This window comes from Ranitomeya variabilis, chromosome 3 (genome assembly GCF_051348905.1).
Source record: "Ranitomeya variabilis isolate aRanVar5 chromosome 3, aRanVar5.hap1, whole genome shotgun sequence".
Classification (NCBI taxonomy): Eukaryota; Metazoa; Chordata; class Amphibia; order Anura; family Dendrobatidae; genus Ranitomeya; species Ranitomeya variabilis.
Window position 1 is genome coordinate 665,165,896 of NC_135234.1, and position 18,173 is coordinate 665,184,068.

The 18,173-nt window shown below is 39.2% G+C and overlaps 1 protein-coding gene across 2 annotated transcripts in view; it reads left to right on the plus strand.

Moving 5' to 3' along the window:
• HDAC7 (histone deacetylase 7) overlaps window positions 1–18,173 on the plus strand; it is a 498,490-nt gene that overhangs the window by 31,775 nt on the left and 448,542 nt on the right. The gene's annotated exons all lie outside the window — the stretch shown is intronic.

Genomic DNA, 18,173 nt, shown 5'->3' on the forward strand with positions numbered 1-18,173 from the left:
AAAAAGCGTCTTTTAGTGTGTGACGGCTGCCAACCATAAAAATCCGCCCAAAAAACGCTATATAAGTAAATCAAATCCCCCTTCATCACCCCCTTAGTTAGGAAAAATAATAAAATTTTAAAAAATATATTTATTTCCATTTTCCCGTTAGGCTACTTTCACACTAGCGTCGGTACGGGGCCGTCGCGCTGCGTCGGCCCGACATACCGACGCATACTGTGCAAGCGCCGCACAACGGGGGCAGCGGATGCTGTTTTTCCACGCATCTGCTGCCCCATTGTGAGGTGCGGGGAGGTGGGGGCGGAGTTCCAGCCGCGCATGCGCGGTCGGAAATGGTGGACCGTCAGCACAAAAAAAGTTACATGTAACGTTTTTTGCTGCCGGCGGTCCGCCACAACACGACGCAACCGTCGCACGACGCTTGCGACGTGTGTCAATACGTCGCTAATGTTAGTCTATGGGGAAAAAACGCATCCTGCAGATGACTTTGCAGGATGCGTTTTTTCGCCAAAACGACGCATTGCGACGTATGCAAAAAAACGCTAGTGTGAAAGTAGCGCTAGGGTTAGGACTAGGGTTAGGGTTGGGGTTAGGGTTTCAGTTAGAATTGGGGAGTTTTCACTGTTTAGGCACATCAGGGGCTCTCCAAACGCGACATGGCGTCCGATCTCAACGCGTTTGTTTGCGTTAAAAACGCATGCGTTTTTATAGAAAAAAAACAGAACACACACTGAAAAGTCACCCACCACCATCAAGGTGATAAAGGGATCCAAACCCTAACCCTAACCCTACCCCTAAACTCATCCCTAACCGTTTAATGAACATTTTCTGACAGTCATAGTGCCACGTATTTCAGTGCCACGTATTTCAGTGCCACGTATTTCAGTGCCACGTATTTCAGTGCCACGATATTTCAGTGCCACGATATTTCAGTGCCACGTATTTAAGTGCCACGGTATTTCAGTGAAATACGTGGCACTGAAATATCGTGGCATTTACGTGAAATATGTGGCACTTAAATACGTGGCACTTAAATACGTGGCACTTAAATACGTGGCACTTAAATACGTGGCACTTAAATATCGTGGCATGTACATGAAATACGTGGCACTTATATACGTGGCACTTATATACGTGGCACTTATATACGTGGCACTTATATACGTGGCACTTATATACGTGGCCACTGAAATATCGTGGCACTTATATACGTATATACGTATATACGTATATAAACGTATTTCAGTGCCACGTATTTCAGTGCCACGTATTTCAGGTTAGGGGTAGGGGTAGGGTAAGGGGTAGGGTTAGGGTTTTTTGGTTTTTTCTTGTTTTCTTGTGTTTTTCTATAAAAACGCATGCGTCTAAAAAAACGCATGCGTTTTACCGCGATTACATGCGTTTTTTCACACATGCATTTTTTAAAAAAACGCAAGTGTGAAACCAGCCTTACCCTTGGGAAAATAAAAACATGGGGGCTAAAATATAATTTTCGTGGAAAAAAATATATTTTTTATTTTCGCGGCTCTGCGTTATAAACTGTAGTGAAGCACTTGGGGGTTCAAAGTTCTCACAACACATCTAGATAAGTTCCGTGGGGGGTCTAGTTTCCAATATGGGGTCACTTGTGGGGGGTTTCTACTGTTTAGGTACATCAGGGGCTCTGCAAATGCAACATGACACCTGCAGACCAATCCATCTAAGTCTGCATTTCAAACGGCGCTCCTTCCCTTCCGAGCTCTGCCGTGCGCCCAAACAGTGGTTCCCCCCAATGTATGGGGTATCAGCGTACTCAGGACAAATTGGACAATAACTTTTGTGGTCCAATTTCTCCTGTTACCCTTGGGGGAAAAAAAATTGCGGGCTAAAACATCATTTTGTGGAAAGAAAAAATGATTTTTTGATTTTCACAGCGCTACATTCTAAACTTTAGTGAAACAACTGGGGGTTAAAAGTGCTCACCACACATCTAAATAAGTTCCTTAGGGGGTCTTCTTTCCAAAATGGTGTCACTTGTGGGGGTTTCCACTGTTTAGGCACGTCAGGGGCTCTCCAAACACGACATGGGTTCCGATCTCAATTCCAGCCAATTTTGCATTGAAAAGTCAAATGGCGCTCCTTCCCTTCCGAGCTCTGCCATGCGCCCAAACAGTGGTTTATCCCCATATATGAAGTATCAGCGTACTCAGGACAAATTGCACAACAACTTTTGGGGTCCAATTTATCCTGCTACCCTTGGGAAAATAAAAAATTTGGGGCAAAAAGATCATTTTTTGTGAAAATTAATATTAATTTTTTTTTACGGCTCTACATTATAAACTTCTGTGAAGCACTTGGAGGTTCAAAGTGCTCACCACACATCTAGATTAGTTCCTTAGAGGGTCTACTTTCCAAAATGGTGTCACTTCTGGGGGTTTCCACTGTTTAGGCACGTCAGGGGCTCTCCAAACACGACATGGGTTCCAATCTCAATTCCAGCCAATTTTGCATTGAAAAGTCAAATGGCGCTCCTTCCCTTCCGAGCTCTGCCATGCGCCCAAACAGTGGTTTATCCCCATATATGAAGTATCAGCGTACTCAGGACAAATTGCACAACAACTTTTGCGGTCCAATTTATCCTGGTACCCTTGGGAAAATAAAAAATTTGGGGCAAAAAGATCATTTTTTGTGAAAATTAATATTAATTTTTTTTTACGGCTCCACATTATAAACTTCTGTGAAGCACTTGGAGGTTCAAAGTGCTCACCACACATCTAGATTAGTTCCTTAGAGGGTCTACTTTCCAAAATGGTGTCACTTGTGGGGGTTTCCACTGTTTAGGCACGTCAGGGGCTCTCCAAACACGACATGGGTTCCAATCTCAATTCCAGCCAATTTTGCATTGAAAAGTCAAATGGCGCTCCTTCCCTTCCGAGCTCTGCCATGCGCCCAAACAGTGGTTTATCCCCATATATGAAGTATCAGCGTACTCAGGACAAATTGCACAACAACTTTTGGGGTCCAATTTATCCTGGTACCCTTGGGAAAATAAAAAATTTGGGGCAAAAAGATCATTTTTTGTGAAAATTAATATTAATTTTTTTTACGGCTCCACATTATAAACTTCTGTGAAGCACTTGGAGGTTCAAAGTGCTCACCACACATCTAGATTAGTTCCTTAGAGGGTCTACTTTCCAAAATGGTGTCACTTGTGGGGGTTTCCACTGTTTAGGCACGTCAGGGGCTCTCCAAACACGACATGGGTTCCAATCTCAATTCCAGCCAATTTTGCATTGAAAAGTCAAATGGCGCTCCTTCCCTTCCGAGCTCTGCCATGCGCCCAAACAGTGGTTTATCCCCATATATGAAGTATCAGCGTACTCAGGACAAATTGCACAACAACTTTTGGGGTCCAATTTATCCTGCTACCCTTGGGAAAATAAAAAATTTGGGGCAAAAAGATCATTTTTTGTGAAAATTAATATTAATTTTTTTTACGGCTCCACATTATAAACTTCTGTGAAGCACTTGGAGGTTCAAAGTGCTCACCACACATCTAGATTAGTTCCTTAGAGGGTCTACTTTCCAAAATGGTGTCACTTGTGGGGGTTTCCACTGTTTAGGCACGTCAGGGGCTCTCCAAACACGACATGGGTTCCGATCTCAATTCCAGCCAATTTTGCATTGAAAAGTCAAATGGCGCTCCTTCCCTTCCGAGCTCTGCCATGTGCCCAATCAATGGTTTACCCCAACATGTGGGGTATCGGCGTACTCAGGACAAATTGTACAACAACTTTTTTGGTCCAATTTCTCCTGTTACCCTTGGTAAAATAAAACAAATTGGATCTGAAGTAAAAATTTTGTGAAAAAAAAGTTAAATGTTCAATTTTTTTTAAACATTCCAAAAATTCCTGTGAAGCACCTGAAGGGTTAATAAACTTTTTGAATGTGGTTTAGAGTACCTTGAGGGGTGCAGTTTTTAGAATGGTGTCACTTTTGGACATTTTCTGTCATATAGACCCCTCAAAGTCACTTCAAGTGTGAGGTGGTCCGTAAAAAAAATGGTTTTGCAAATTTTGTTGCAAAAATGAGAAATCGCTGGTCAACTTTTAACCCTTATAACTCCCTAACAAAAAAAAATTATGTTTCCAAAATTGTGCTGATGTAAAGCAGACATGTGGGAAATGTTGTTTATTAACTATATTATGTGATATAACTCTCTAATTTAAGGGCATAAAAACGAAAAATTTGAAAATTGCTAAATTTTCATAATTTTCGACAAATTTCTGTTTTTTTCACAAATAAATGCAAGTCATATCGAAGAAGTTTTACCACTATCATAAAGTACAATATGTCACGAGAAAACAATCTCAGAATCACCAGGATCCGTTGAAGCGTTTCAGAATTATGACCTCATAAAGTGACAGTGGTCAGAATTGTAAAAATTGGCCGTGTCACTTAGGTGAAAACAGGCTTTGGGGTGAAGGGGTTAATCAGTTGGGTTCCCCTTGGCTCTTGCCAATAGAGCTCTGTTTTGGTCTGTGTGGAGTACGGTACAGGTTGAAACCAGCACTTTTTGTTTGTTGTACATGATTTCTTATTGAAGGGTTCTGAAACTTAGAAATAGTCCAGCAAAGCATAGATAATCCCATAAGACTTAACATTTATTTCATTGTGGTTAAAATAAGGTATCCGAAAATACAGGAGCTAGCGATAAGTTGATCAATCTACACAGGATCAAGTTCTCATTGAATTTCCGGATATTCATGGTTTCACGTGAATTCAAACCTTTTGAGATTCGCAGTTTGCAAAAAGAAAAAATTTGCTTGGCATAATTCCCACACTGTTGAAGTATCAGAGAGTTATAATGCCCTGCAGCTATGACATCCTATGGATTATCATACCTCATACAGTGGTAGTCAGCCCCTGGGTCATCACAGATCAGCATTTCGCAAAAAGCACAGTTGTACAGCAGAGTCTGTAAACTGTAAGCTCTTATGGTTAGCAGGGTTCTCTTTCTCACCTGTGAAGTATAGGTTCTAATGGTCAGCGCGGTTCTCACTCTCTGTCTCCCTTTCCCCACGTGTATTTTCTGGCCGGGACAAAGTATTTTGGTGGCCTAGGCAGATAAAGTTAATGGCATTCCCCCACCCCAAAACAAAGGAATGGGACAGAGATTAAGGTAACAGGACTGCTCAGATAGGTTAGGTAGCAAACTCTGATGACCACTTCTACTAGAGTTGTTACTTTTTTCACAAAAATAGTTATCAATAGTAAAAAAAAAAAAGTGGTGTACTTTTAGGGATGTGGCTTAAGAAGTAGTGCAATTTCAAAGTTAGATACTGAATCAATCGTTTTTTTGCAGACCGTTTAGACAATACAGGGGAAAAAATAGAGATATTCATCTTATATTTTAAATGTAGAACTAAAGAATAGTTATGGAAACTAATAAAGCACATCTATAATCGGGGCCATTTGATTTCAATTAAGGTGTCCCGTATTTGGCAGATAACCTATTGGAAAGTAAGCAGAACCCCATTATAGATAATGGGATTCTTCTGATGTTTTTTGCACCCGTCATGCGACAAATACAGCTTGCACAAAATTGATGGTGGTTCTGGTGATTTATTCATGCACAGATGCTGGTTCTGGCGACATATTTATGTAGTGATGGTTGTTCTGGTGCTGCATTCATGTAGTGATGATGATTCTGGTGATACATTCATCACCAGAATCATCATCAGTACATGAATATGAAGCCAAAATCATCATCAGTACATAATAATAGTACCAGAGCCATCAATAGTACATAAATATGGCAACATCATCAAAAAATACTGTAAATACTTCACAATAATCACCATCAGTACATGAATACATCACCAAAATAAATTATTCACAATAATCACCATCAGTACATAAATACATCACCAAAATCACCATTAGCACATGAATACATCACTAGATGCATCATAAATACATGAATACATCAACAGACTCACCATCAGTACATGACTACATCACCAGAATCACCATCAGTAAATTAATACATCTCCAGAAACTCCATGAGTATGTGAGTGAATACGTCACAGAACAATCATAAGTATATGAATACATGACCAGTACCAAAAGTACTTGAATACAAGAATCAAGCATAGCTCAACGATCAATTATAATATAAAGTCAGTCCCATAAACACTTGTATCGCATGAACCTACAACCCTACAACTCCAAGTATATCATTAACAATGGCAAGGAGAAACTAGGAGTTGTTATTAACAGCCATCATCAGACTGCTGACCATACAGGAACTACAGTACTGATGAAAATTAGTCAGTATCACAAACAAACATTTACATCCAGGTACCTTACAGATGACATCTTCTGTGGAGTCGTCGCTTTCTTTTCATCTCCAACTTGTCTATATGCCAGGATGACTTTTCACATGCACAGCTACTATTTGCTGACCTCCCTCTTCTCCAGTCTTTTGCAGCACATTCCCACACAGTGCCCTTAAAAATAAGAGTGTTATTAAGATTCCCTGTGCATAAAAATATATGTTCATATTATGACCTAAATAAACCTCCTATGGTATATGACCTACACACTGTGTACCAATATCAGCTATAACCTCCACACCACCCACCCTTATGAACCACGGCCTATACCATGATAATAATAGGAAAAAAAGTCATCTCAACAGCTTGGAAGTCCAATGCTTGGAAACCGGTAGTGCCACACGAGAATTGCAATCAAATAGAGTAAATCCAGCATCCAGAAATTCCGTAAAATCATTCATTTTATTAGATCCACGTAAAAACAATATATCAGTGATGTCACAACCCCTTAAAGAAAAATGGATTGGCAAACGCATTTCAGACCGATGGGTCTTTAATCATTGCATGCATATGCATATATTTTTTTAACATGGCTCCAATAAAATGAATGATTTTACAGAATTTCTGGATTCTGGATTTACTCTACTTGATGGCTTACACCATGGCTGCCACTCTCTAATTTTCCATTACACTTTATATAATACCACACTATCTCCGCCATGCTAACCCCCCTCAAAACTGTGTATCCTTTTCACGCTGTCTCCTCTCCATATCCATTATTTGCCACTCTTCACACTATGCCCTTGTATTCCCTACAATGCCTTCTCCATACTGTAACTACTCCTTACACTGTCCCCCTATACAGTATGTTGGTCACCACAGCTGCTAATATGTTATGCTCTCCACAGCACTTCCCATTTTATGATAATAATAATAATAATAATAATTTTTATTTATATAGCGCCAACATATTCCGCAGCGCTTTACAAATTATAGAGGGGACTTGTACAGACAATAGACATTACAGCATAACAGAAATCACAGTTCAAAATAGATACCAGGAGGAATGAGGTCCCTGCTCGCAAGCTTACAAACTATAAGGAAAAGGGGAGACACGAGAGGTGGATGTTCCCCACTATACAGCCCCTAATTTTATGCCCCCCTGCACAGCCCCTCATTTTATGCTCCCCTGCACAGGCCCTCATTTTATGCCCCTCTCTGCACATCCCCTCATTTTATTCCCCCTCGCATAGCCCCTCATTTTATCCCCTCCATCTACAAAGCCCCTTATTTTATCCCCCTCATCCACACAGCACCTCATTTTATTCTTCCCATCTGCACAGACCCTCATTTTATTCCCTCCATCTACAAAGCCCCTCATTTTATTCCCCCATCTGAACAACCCTTCATTTTATTCCCCAATCTGCACAGGCCCTCATTTTATTCCCCCATCTGCACAGTCCATATCATTCCCCACATCTACACAGTCACTCATTTTAATCCCCCATCTGCACAGCCCTTCATTTTATGTCCCCTCTGCACATCCCCTTATTTTATCCCCATCACAGCCCCTTATTTTATTCCCCCTGCACAGCCCCTCATTTTATTCCCCCCTCTGCCTAACCCCTCATTTTATGCACCTCCTGCACAACCCCTTATTTTATTCCCTCCTACACAGCCTCTCATTTTATTCCCCCCTATGTACAACTCCTCATTTTATCCCCTGCACAGACTCTCATTTTATCCCCCCCTCTGTACAACCCTTCATTTTATCCCCTGCCCAGCCCTCATTTTATTCACCTCTTCTACACAGCCCCCCATTTTATCCCCTGCACAGACTCTTATTTTATCCCCCCTCTGTACAACCCCTCATTTTATGCACATCCCCTCATTTTATTCACCTCTTCTGCACAGCCCCCATTTCATCCACCTCACAGCCCCTCATTTTATTCCCCCCTCTGCACAACCCCTCATTTTATGCATCCCCTGCACAGCCCCATAGTTTATGCCCCTCTCTGAACAGCACCTCACTTTATTCCCCCCTCTGCCCAGCCCCTCATTGTATCCCCCCCGAGCTCATAACTCCTCCTCCTACTTTTGTCCTGGGCAGTGAAGACATCAATTATATTCATGTCTGACAGACACGAATATGATTGAGTTCAGCAAGTGAGCGACAGCCAGAGTGCAGAAAGAGAGAGGGATGAGCAATATCAGTGACTGACATTGCTCCACTTTGTGCCCACACCCTGGTCTTCACTGTGCTGAAAGCCTGCAGCCGGAGGAAGGTATATACAAAGAAACAAGGAGAACAAAAACACCCATATAAAATATAAACATTTTATTAGTTATTGTATAAAATATCAATTCAAATTATTACTACAAAAAATTAAATGGACTACGGTTAATACAGTGAAGGACACAAACAAAGATTCAACACTTTTACAGATGTGTAAGGACCAGGAATACAAAGACCATAATAGTCTCAAAAATGCAATATTATTATATAAATATATCAATACAACAACACTGTCACAGTAGTGGAAAATAAATATTATTATTATTATTATTTATTTATTTATATAGCACCATTAATTCCATGATGCTGTACATGAGAAGGGGTTACATCAAAATACAAATATCACTTACAGTAAGCAAAACAGGGAAGAGGACCCTGCCCTTGCGGGCTTACATTCTATAGGATTATGGGGAAGGAGACAGTAGGTTGAGGGTTGCAGTAATAAAACACTATGGGTTTAAATAGGGTACAAAAGGTGTTGCCAACATAGCTCTAACCCCATACACACCTGAAACATGTATAGTATAAATCCAGTACAGAGAAAAAGATCTCACCCAAATAAGTCCTTGTAAATGGTCAGACCACGCAGCCCCGACGCGCGTTTCGCGTGGGTTTCCTCGAGGGGCTGGAGGAAGGTGCAGGACGGCCACAGGCATTCTGCAAATTTGTTTTCCAAGTGCACCCTCTTGGGTAGGCAAGAGGTAACTCCCCAAGCAGGTGCTTAGCCTGCCTATCCCTTGTCCTGGCACTGGTCTAAATGATGTCAGGCTGGTCCATCAAAAGCATAGCCATTTATTAGCGAACAATTGTTGGGTTCTCTCATCAATTTTCCTCTTTCCAATGCTTCAAAATAGGTTCTTGATTGTTTATTTAGTAAGAAACTTCTTGATAACATTTAGGATTGTTGAAGCGAGAATGCCATGATCTTCTTGTACCCTTCAGACTGCTTGTTCTAGGTGACAAGAAGATTGTAACCACAAAAGGGGTAATAAATTATTAATTAAAATATAAAGTATTATGATGACCCCAGTGAAAACAGACAAAACGTGAGTGGAATCCACTCCTAACATGGAGAAAAAGACCCAAACACCTAAAGCATGGATACCAGTCCCAGAAAAAGGAAAACAGAGCAAGGTATATGTATCAATGTATATAAATCTTTATTAGTGGTAATGATACATATAAATAAAAGTGCACATGTTGGATAAAAATAAAATAAAATCTCCAAAGGAATTATTACATAGTAGCCAATAGGCCTACGGTGTACCAAAAAAATTTATACAGTTATATAGTAATTGTATGTATATGTCACCCAAATTATCTAAAAATACATAAAAACGTGAAACGTTAAAGGATAAAAAAGTAACCCATAATAGGGATAAAAAGGAAAGTGACAAAAGTGCAAGGTGCAAACGTGCAATATAGGAAAGTGAAAATCACTCACAAATCTATCAAGTGCATTGCACACAAGGGACAATAAGGTGGCCAATACAAAAATATGGAGGACATATACCTGATGGTAACACCGTATCCAACACGACGCACCCCGACGCGCGTTTCGGATACACGATCCTTCGTCAGGGGGTCCCCTGACGAAGGATCGTGTATCCGAAACGCGCGTCGGGGTGCGTCGTGTTGGATACGGTGTTACCATCAGGTATATGTCCTCCATATTTTTGTATTGGCCACCTTATTGTCCCTTGTGTGCAATGCACTTGATAGATTTGTGAGTGATTTTCACTTTCCTATATTGCACGTTTGCACCTTGCACTTTTGTCACTTTCCTTTTTATCCCTATTATGGGTTACTTTTTTATCCTTTAACGTTTCACGTTTTTATGTATTTTTAGATAATTTGGGTGACATATACATACAATTACTATATAACTGTATAAATTTTTTTGGTACACCGTAGGCCTATTGGCTACTATGTAATAATTCCTTTGGAGATTTTATTTTATTTTTATCCAACATGTGCACTTTTATTTATATGTATCATTACCACTAATAAAGATTTATATACATTGATACATATACCTTGCTCTGTTTTCCTTTTTCTGGGACTGGTATCCATGCTTTAGGTGTTTGGGTCTTTTTCTTTTGTTCTAGGTGACAATAGCACTTCAGGTCTTCTCAGACAGGCACTCTTTAGGAACAAGGAAGAGGGAATAAAGCTGCCTTTTCAAGCATCAAAGCCACCATTCATAGGCTAATTAAAGTAATTTGACCACTGACAAGGTGGGCACAGGTGAGTCTAATTTTTAAGCAATCACAGTTTTGTCTGATTTTTGTTGTAACTCAACGAAGCAAGCCATTAATTGTATCCTGACATTTTTTCCAATTGTGTATCGTTTTTTTCCGTCCAAGTTTTTTTTATTTTATTATTTTTGTGTATCGTGTGTTTCTGTATCAAACATATGAATCCAAGAAGTTTTACTAGACACTTTGTTTCAGGAGATATTTTACATGGTGTACTTAATATTTAGGGCTCCCAATAATGTTGACCATAATTTGTATATGTCCTGATAAACTAATTCATAAGAATGATGTGCCACCATTTTGTCGACTTACCAAAATCTATTTCCTCTGTAGTGTAGCGTAGATAAAAGGACAGAATATTTCTCTAACATCATAATCTGCTGATCTGATTCCTTGTAATTCTCTCATTCTTGACTATCAATATGACCATGACCTCTTGTCCGCCAGACTGCAAGTTTAGAAAGAATTGGGAGGATACAAAAGAACACAAAAGAATCTTTCAAGTATATCCAGGTATTTCATGAGATACAAGATTGGCAGGGAATGTTGGGGCAGGGGTCATGTTCTGAAAGTAGAAAGATATGAAACTAATACAGAAGGCAAAATCTTTTCATCCAATGAGGAGGGAAACACATAATGAGAAGAAAAGTAATATTGTTTATGCTGCTTTGAATTAGACCTATTGATGGCCCCATACAGATTTAACTTAACTAAATAAATAGGCGTGTAGACTAATTTTCCAACTAGTGTGCCAATGACTGATAAAACACCAACAATTGTGTATGCTTTTACATAAGATACTATAGAAGAGCGGATCTTTTGAAATTCAACTTTGTTGACTTTGCAGAATTTTCCCCCAAAAATAATTTTGCTGCAAATAAAATTGTGTGAATCTCAATGCTACAAAGCTTGTCGTTTCTCAAAAAATACAGCTGGGGAGAACGACTCCCGCTGACCATAAAAGTAAACACTCTACAGGAGAGAGAGGACCCTGCTGACCATAAAAGCTTACAATCTACAGGAAAGAGAGAGAACCCTGCTGACCATAAGAGGTTACACTCTATAGGAGAGAGAGAACCCTGCTGACCATAAGAGGTTACACTCTATAGGAGAGAGAGAGAGGACCCTGCTGACCATAAAAGCTTACAATCTACAGGAAAGAGAGAGAACCCTGCTGACCATAAGAGGTTACACTCTATAGGAGACAGAGAGAACCCTGCTGGCCATAAGAACTTACACTCTACAGGAGAGAGAGAACCCTGCTGACCATAAGAGCTTACACTCTACAGGAAAGAAAGGACTCTGTTGACCATAAGAGCTTACACCCCACAGAAGAGAGAAACTTATTCAGTGACTTTGAATATGGAAAACGACTCTGCCGTACAAACTGTGCTCTGCTGGAGACCGGTAATCTACGATGGTCCAGATATTGACCATCACTGTACAAGGAATAATAATCCATAAGATGTCATAGCTGTAGGACATTACGGGGAAGCTCGTATGGCAACACAAAATGATGTCAGCCCACACTCAAAACTGACAAATTTCAGGAAATTCAACTTGAACTCTATCCTCCACGGATCGATCAGCTCTTCTCTGTACGATATCACATATAATTATTGGGTCTCCAAATATTCATTCTTTTTACCACAGCTCGCATGATCACATCACTTAAACATGGTAAATACCAGATAATGATCAGTACAGAGACCTCACGGTTGTAATGAACTCGAATATGATTGCTGCAAGAACAAACTCAAGTCTCACAGATAGATCGCATACCCATTACTTTATGGTGCTGCTCACTTATCTGTGTAGAAATATTTGTTTTTCATCGGAGTCATGCCTTAAAATAGTCCTATGGGTCCATCAAAATCATGTTCAGCATATGGATACCATTCATGTGCAATCTGTGTGCTGTGCATTTTTAACATTGTAATATATAGAAGGTTTGCAAATTTTTTAAGCATATGAGCAAATCACTTATAGCAAAAATTGACATACTAACCAATCACTGATTAATGAAATTAAGTTAATTAGACATTAACTCTGTCTGCATCTGTGAGCCCCGAAAGAGCTACTGAACACTATGTGAACCCAACTTAAAAAATATATAAGAAGTCATCATTTTGGGTTAGATGAGCTATACCAATCATGGTTGCTGTCAGGTAATAGTTTGTGTTATCTATCTGTGTAGTTTATTGGACATCAGGGTCTTGAAAACGCAGTGCTGGATATCCTTTCAGAGTGCCTCAAATTGGGTGCGAGGTGCTATAGTGGTCCAGTTTGGTCATTTAGGTCATATACAGTATGTACAAAGTTAGATATCGCTACAGTATATTTTATTCCCATGGATAGTGAATGCTAATTTTAATGGGCCCATTTCATTGATACATTTGCACCTTTTTTGGTATTTTCTGCATGTTTTTCATTTGCACTTTATTGTTTTTAAAATTTGCACTTTTTTAAAGTCTATGTTAAGTGTTTGTCTGTTTTGTTTTATGCTCACCATTGTAGGCGGCGTTTGGGGTTTCTAGATGTTTGTGGTTCATTCATCAAATGCGAATTTTCAAAAACTTGCAATATTTTAGTGCAGGTGTACTCCAGCTCCTCCGGAATGATTTCATGTATGCTTGATATTTTTCTGCAAATTTAACATTATTTTATCAGAGCATGTGACTTTTTGCACTAAAAAGTCAAACATAAAGATTATTTTTTATTTTGAACAAGATTCATGAATTTTTGAAGCATTAAAAAAATGAAACTTTTTGTTTGTTAACCCTGCTGTTCTGTTCGCATTTACTATACACTAGTTCTGTTCGGGTCACTATGACCCGGCTTATTAAACCTTGATTTTAGACACTCTAACTCATTTTTTTTTATAACTTTTTGCTTACTAGACTGTTTGTGAACATGTTTGGTAGTAAAAAAAAGAAAAATGAAACAGAAATTTATTTTTTTTTGGTTTATTCAGAAAAAAACAGATCAATGAGAAAAACGAAAATAGAAAACTACACATATTTTGTAAAAAAAAAAAAAAAAAAAAAATCAAATCAAACATTTTGTGATAAAAAATTAAAGATAATAAACATTACAATGTGAATATACTTACATATGATCAGATAAATTTACGATTTCTTGCATGCAAGACAATACACATGTTGTTTGCATATAAATGCTTTACAGCTATAACATGTTATACTTGTCTTGTTGTCACAAGATGAAGGGCAATATCTGCATCTTTTTCTTTTGATGCCAGAAGAGGCCATGGGGGTAGAAGAGCTTGTGGAGGTCATGGCTTCACTGTCCTGGGCATGTTGACGGACGCTTTGTACCAGGGCTGCCGCTGCTTCTGTTCTTGGTGTAACATTTCTGTTCTCAATATAAGGTTGAACCAGTGACTTCCCAAGTTCTTCGATAAATAGTCTTCTTTTATGGAGTTTGTTGGCGTTCCAATTGGGATTTATTTCCCTCCACAAGACAAAAGAATTATAGGCTGACAAATCCAGGATATTGAAAAAGAGAATCATTGGCCACCGATTTGATTTTCTATTGCATGAATATGAAAGATGCTGCCTGGAACAGAGATCCTGGAACAGAGGTCTGTACACAGCTGCTTTTCAAAGAAACCGAAAGGTAAAATGTCTGTGCTAGCATATGTACTGATAAAAAATCAGAGAAGATAAGAACCCACCCTTCTGTACACAAGCAGATAAGCCAGGAAGACAGACTTACTTAGCAAAAAAAAATATTTGCAACACTTTACAGCTCAGCTTTACAAAACAAAACATGTTAGACAGCGCGTTCTGAGCAGTCCGTTCTGCGCATAATATACACGTGTAGTGCACACCTAGTGATCTCTCCAGATGCACTCTACATTTTAGAATAGACTGTGCACCAAAAATAATCAATATAAAGCCATTTTTATGGTGCGCAGATCTCAATGCATACCCCCGGTAAAGCGCGTGTACGACCCCATTGAAATAATTTAGGAAATAAATCAATTGATATACAATAGTAGATGCAATAAATAGACCCAACTGAGGTTATAACTCCTTTATTTCACTGAAAATATGGCCTCACAGCTGTAAAAAACGATGCCGGGTCACTATGACCCGAACAGAACTAGTGTAACTTTTTTCGTGTAGCAAAAAGTAAACGAAAAAAAAAATATATATATATACTCATATGTAGGTCCCCCCAAATGAGGAAAAGTCAAGGAGTCTCAAGTTTTAGAGACTTACAGAAAAAAATCTACAGGGCCGCAAAAAGTCTGTTCGGGTCACTATGACCCGAACAGAACAGCAGGGTTAAAAAGTGACAAAAAACCCCGGAAAAAGTGCAAATGATAAATCAAACTCCAATGTGTTATTTTAGTTTTGGAATAAGATGTAGAACAGCTATATAACCAATATAAGTTATTCTGACCACAGTCCCTGTGTTGTGTACTCAGACCCATTTTGCATATCCCACTGGGATCATATCTTCTGGCCAAACAAAGCTTATACATATTTTTCTGCTCTTTCACAACTATTTGGGAACAGGATTTTTAAACATACCTCAAATGGGTGTATTACAATATAACTTAATTCCTCAGTCTCTGGCATCTGACTGATGTTAATGTTCCACTAAATTACACATTGTGCCTAGAAAAATATGAAATCACTAGCGCTAATGCTATGAAAAAGTCAATGCGACAGGAAAACACAGCACACAGTGGTCCTGGTGGTTGAGCTGTGGCTGCATCTCATCCAGCTGTTTCCAGGGGTTTAATTTTGTGCAGCTGGGGTGACCTCACCACGCTCACAATCCCTGGAGGGCTAGAAAAAGTCATAATCTACCAGCACGGAGCCAGCAGCTCGAAATGCGTAAATGAACATCCAGAAAGTACGCACACATTGCTCAGCCCTTGACACATATCCTAACAGTTTCTCCACTGTATGTTACCATGTAGCAGACTTTACATCTTAACCCATTGAGTTACATAAGATGTTGAGGTGTTGGTGCCCTACATACTGCATGCTGATGCATTCATACAAGTATTGTATATGTATGTATATATGTGTACACTATACTTGTACATGCATTGCTCCGCTGCTGGTTTACATCTCAATTATGTTATCAAGCTAATGTATTGTGGATTCATTTTGACAAGCACTTTTCGTGGCAAGCTCATTGGAGGTATTAACTTTTCTGTATCTATTCTGCCATTTTTGCCCCGACTTGCTTTCTGATCTTTTTAACGATGTTTGCATAAATCAATACTACATGTGGATATAAGAATTTTTGTTATATATCTTATTAGAGAAATTGTCTTCTTTCTCCACTTATGAGCAACTTCTCTCCTCAATCTCCAAAACTCAGCATCCAAACAGCCGTTTGCCAGAACAGTGAGGTATCAAGTTACAGCTCCAATTTTACGCTATGGAGAGGGGAGAAGAGGAGCGATGAGCACTCAGCACAGCCATATGTAAGCAGACAGGGATAGACAAAGGTAGATCTAGCTGTAACTTCAACCAACATTTTTATCTCACTCCTGTGCTGGATTCACAGTCACACAGCTCAGTACTGCTGCATATTCACCCCTGCTGTTGCTTCTATTTGCTATATAGAAGGAAGAGCAGGTATCAACCTCTCTTTGTCTGTTTGGGAGACATCACAGCACCTAGTCTCCACTCACTGGCTTAGAGATAACTGAAAATTAGAGATGGAACCTGCAGGACACAAAACTGATGAAAAAATGCAGGCTAGAAGTCATAATGGCCAGGAAGAGTGTAATTCCTCATATACATATAAACAATAGGTACGTTTTGAAAAAAATTCCTAATTTCAGTAGATGAGGGGATATTATTTGGATTTGCCATCATTAGCCAGTCAATCCCGAGAATGAAGGGGTCAAAGAGCTAATACAGTGCTGCGTTCACTTTACAGATTTCTGCAAATCGGGGCTTCAAAGGAAATGTGTCACCATCAAAAATGCTATTAACCTGCAGATTTATAGGTGATCTGCAAGTAAATAATAATTAAATCATGTCTGGCTGTCTTACTGGAAATGTGGCTACAGGGAGAAAATGAAGTTTTATCATTGTTTTCTATGTGTGAAAAAGCTTTGCACAGATGTTGAAAGAATTGATTTGTTGCAGATTTAAAAATTGCTGCAGTTCTCCAACTCAGACAGGAAAAAAAAACAAGCGATTTCTGAAATCTCATAGCTGGTACTGTAAAACACAGCTTCTTATTTGCATAAAAAAGCAACAACAAAAAACTGCAAAAACGCTGCATGTGAACATAGCCTAATAAATCTGACATACTGTATATCTGAAAAAGAATACCGGTTTATCAAGCAATTTCCTAAAAAGAATAGGAGGCAACGTGTCTTTGCTACACACTGTTCATCATGGAATTTGGAAGCACTTATTATATTATGTCAATTGTGCATTTAAAATAGATTGAATCCACCCCATCCTGATCATAGATTGGGTCGCTATTAGAAGTTTACAGTAACTTATTTGTTATGGTCGTGCAAACTTGTCCTAATTCAGCAAATTGTAAAACAGGGTAAATTCCACCTGAGTTCGCTGAGTCACAAGTTTGTTTCTTCCTTACTAATTAATTTATACAAAACTATGGCTATACATTAACTGCAGAACGTGGGAGTAGTACAGGGTTTCTCAGGGGCGATATAGGAGTAATTATGCACATGGCTGCTCGGACATGCCAACGTACTAATTGTGTTTATTTCGTTCCAGCCTTGTTTCCTTTGTTTTTGAAAACTATTGTCTACATGAGATATACAAGGGTAAGGTCTGGACAAGAGGAGGAAGGAACGGAGAGTTCAAAAGTACAAGACGAATGCTAATGCTGAGGAAGCATTTTGTGTCTAAAATTTGGATAACCCGCAGAATGTAATATGTACTACAGGTTTAGGACTTATTCCCATGATCGTATAGCCACAATATTATAGAATCTGTGTTATGCCCACAATTTCCAGCCCATCCGAAGGCTGTTAGTTCAAAAATGGAGACTTGTATCAGACAGGAAATTATTGCTGTAACACACAGACAAAATATGTCCTCTATATGGGCATGTAGATAAGAACTTTAATTAATAATAAACATATAAAAATTCCTAACAACATGTAGGACACATAATAAACTTAGATAATCCTGGATTGACCCTAATTGATATTCTTCTCTGAACACCTGCCTATCGGCGGAGGTTGGCACCCTTAGAATACGACAATGATGCCCCCGCTCTTCAGCGGCTATCCCTTATTTCCCTAGTATGCCCTCATAAGTACTA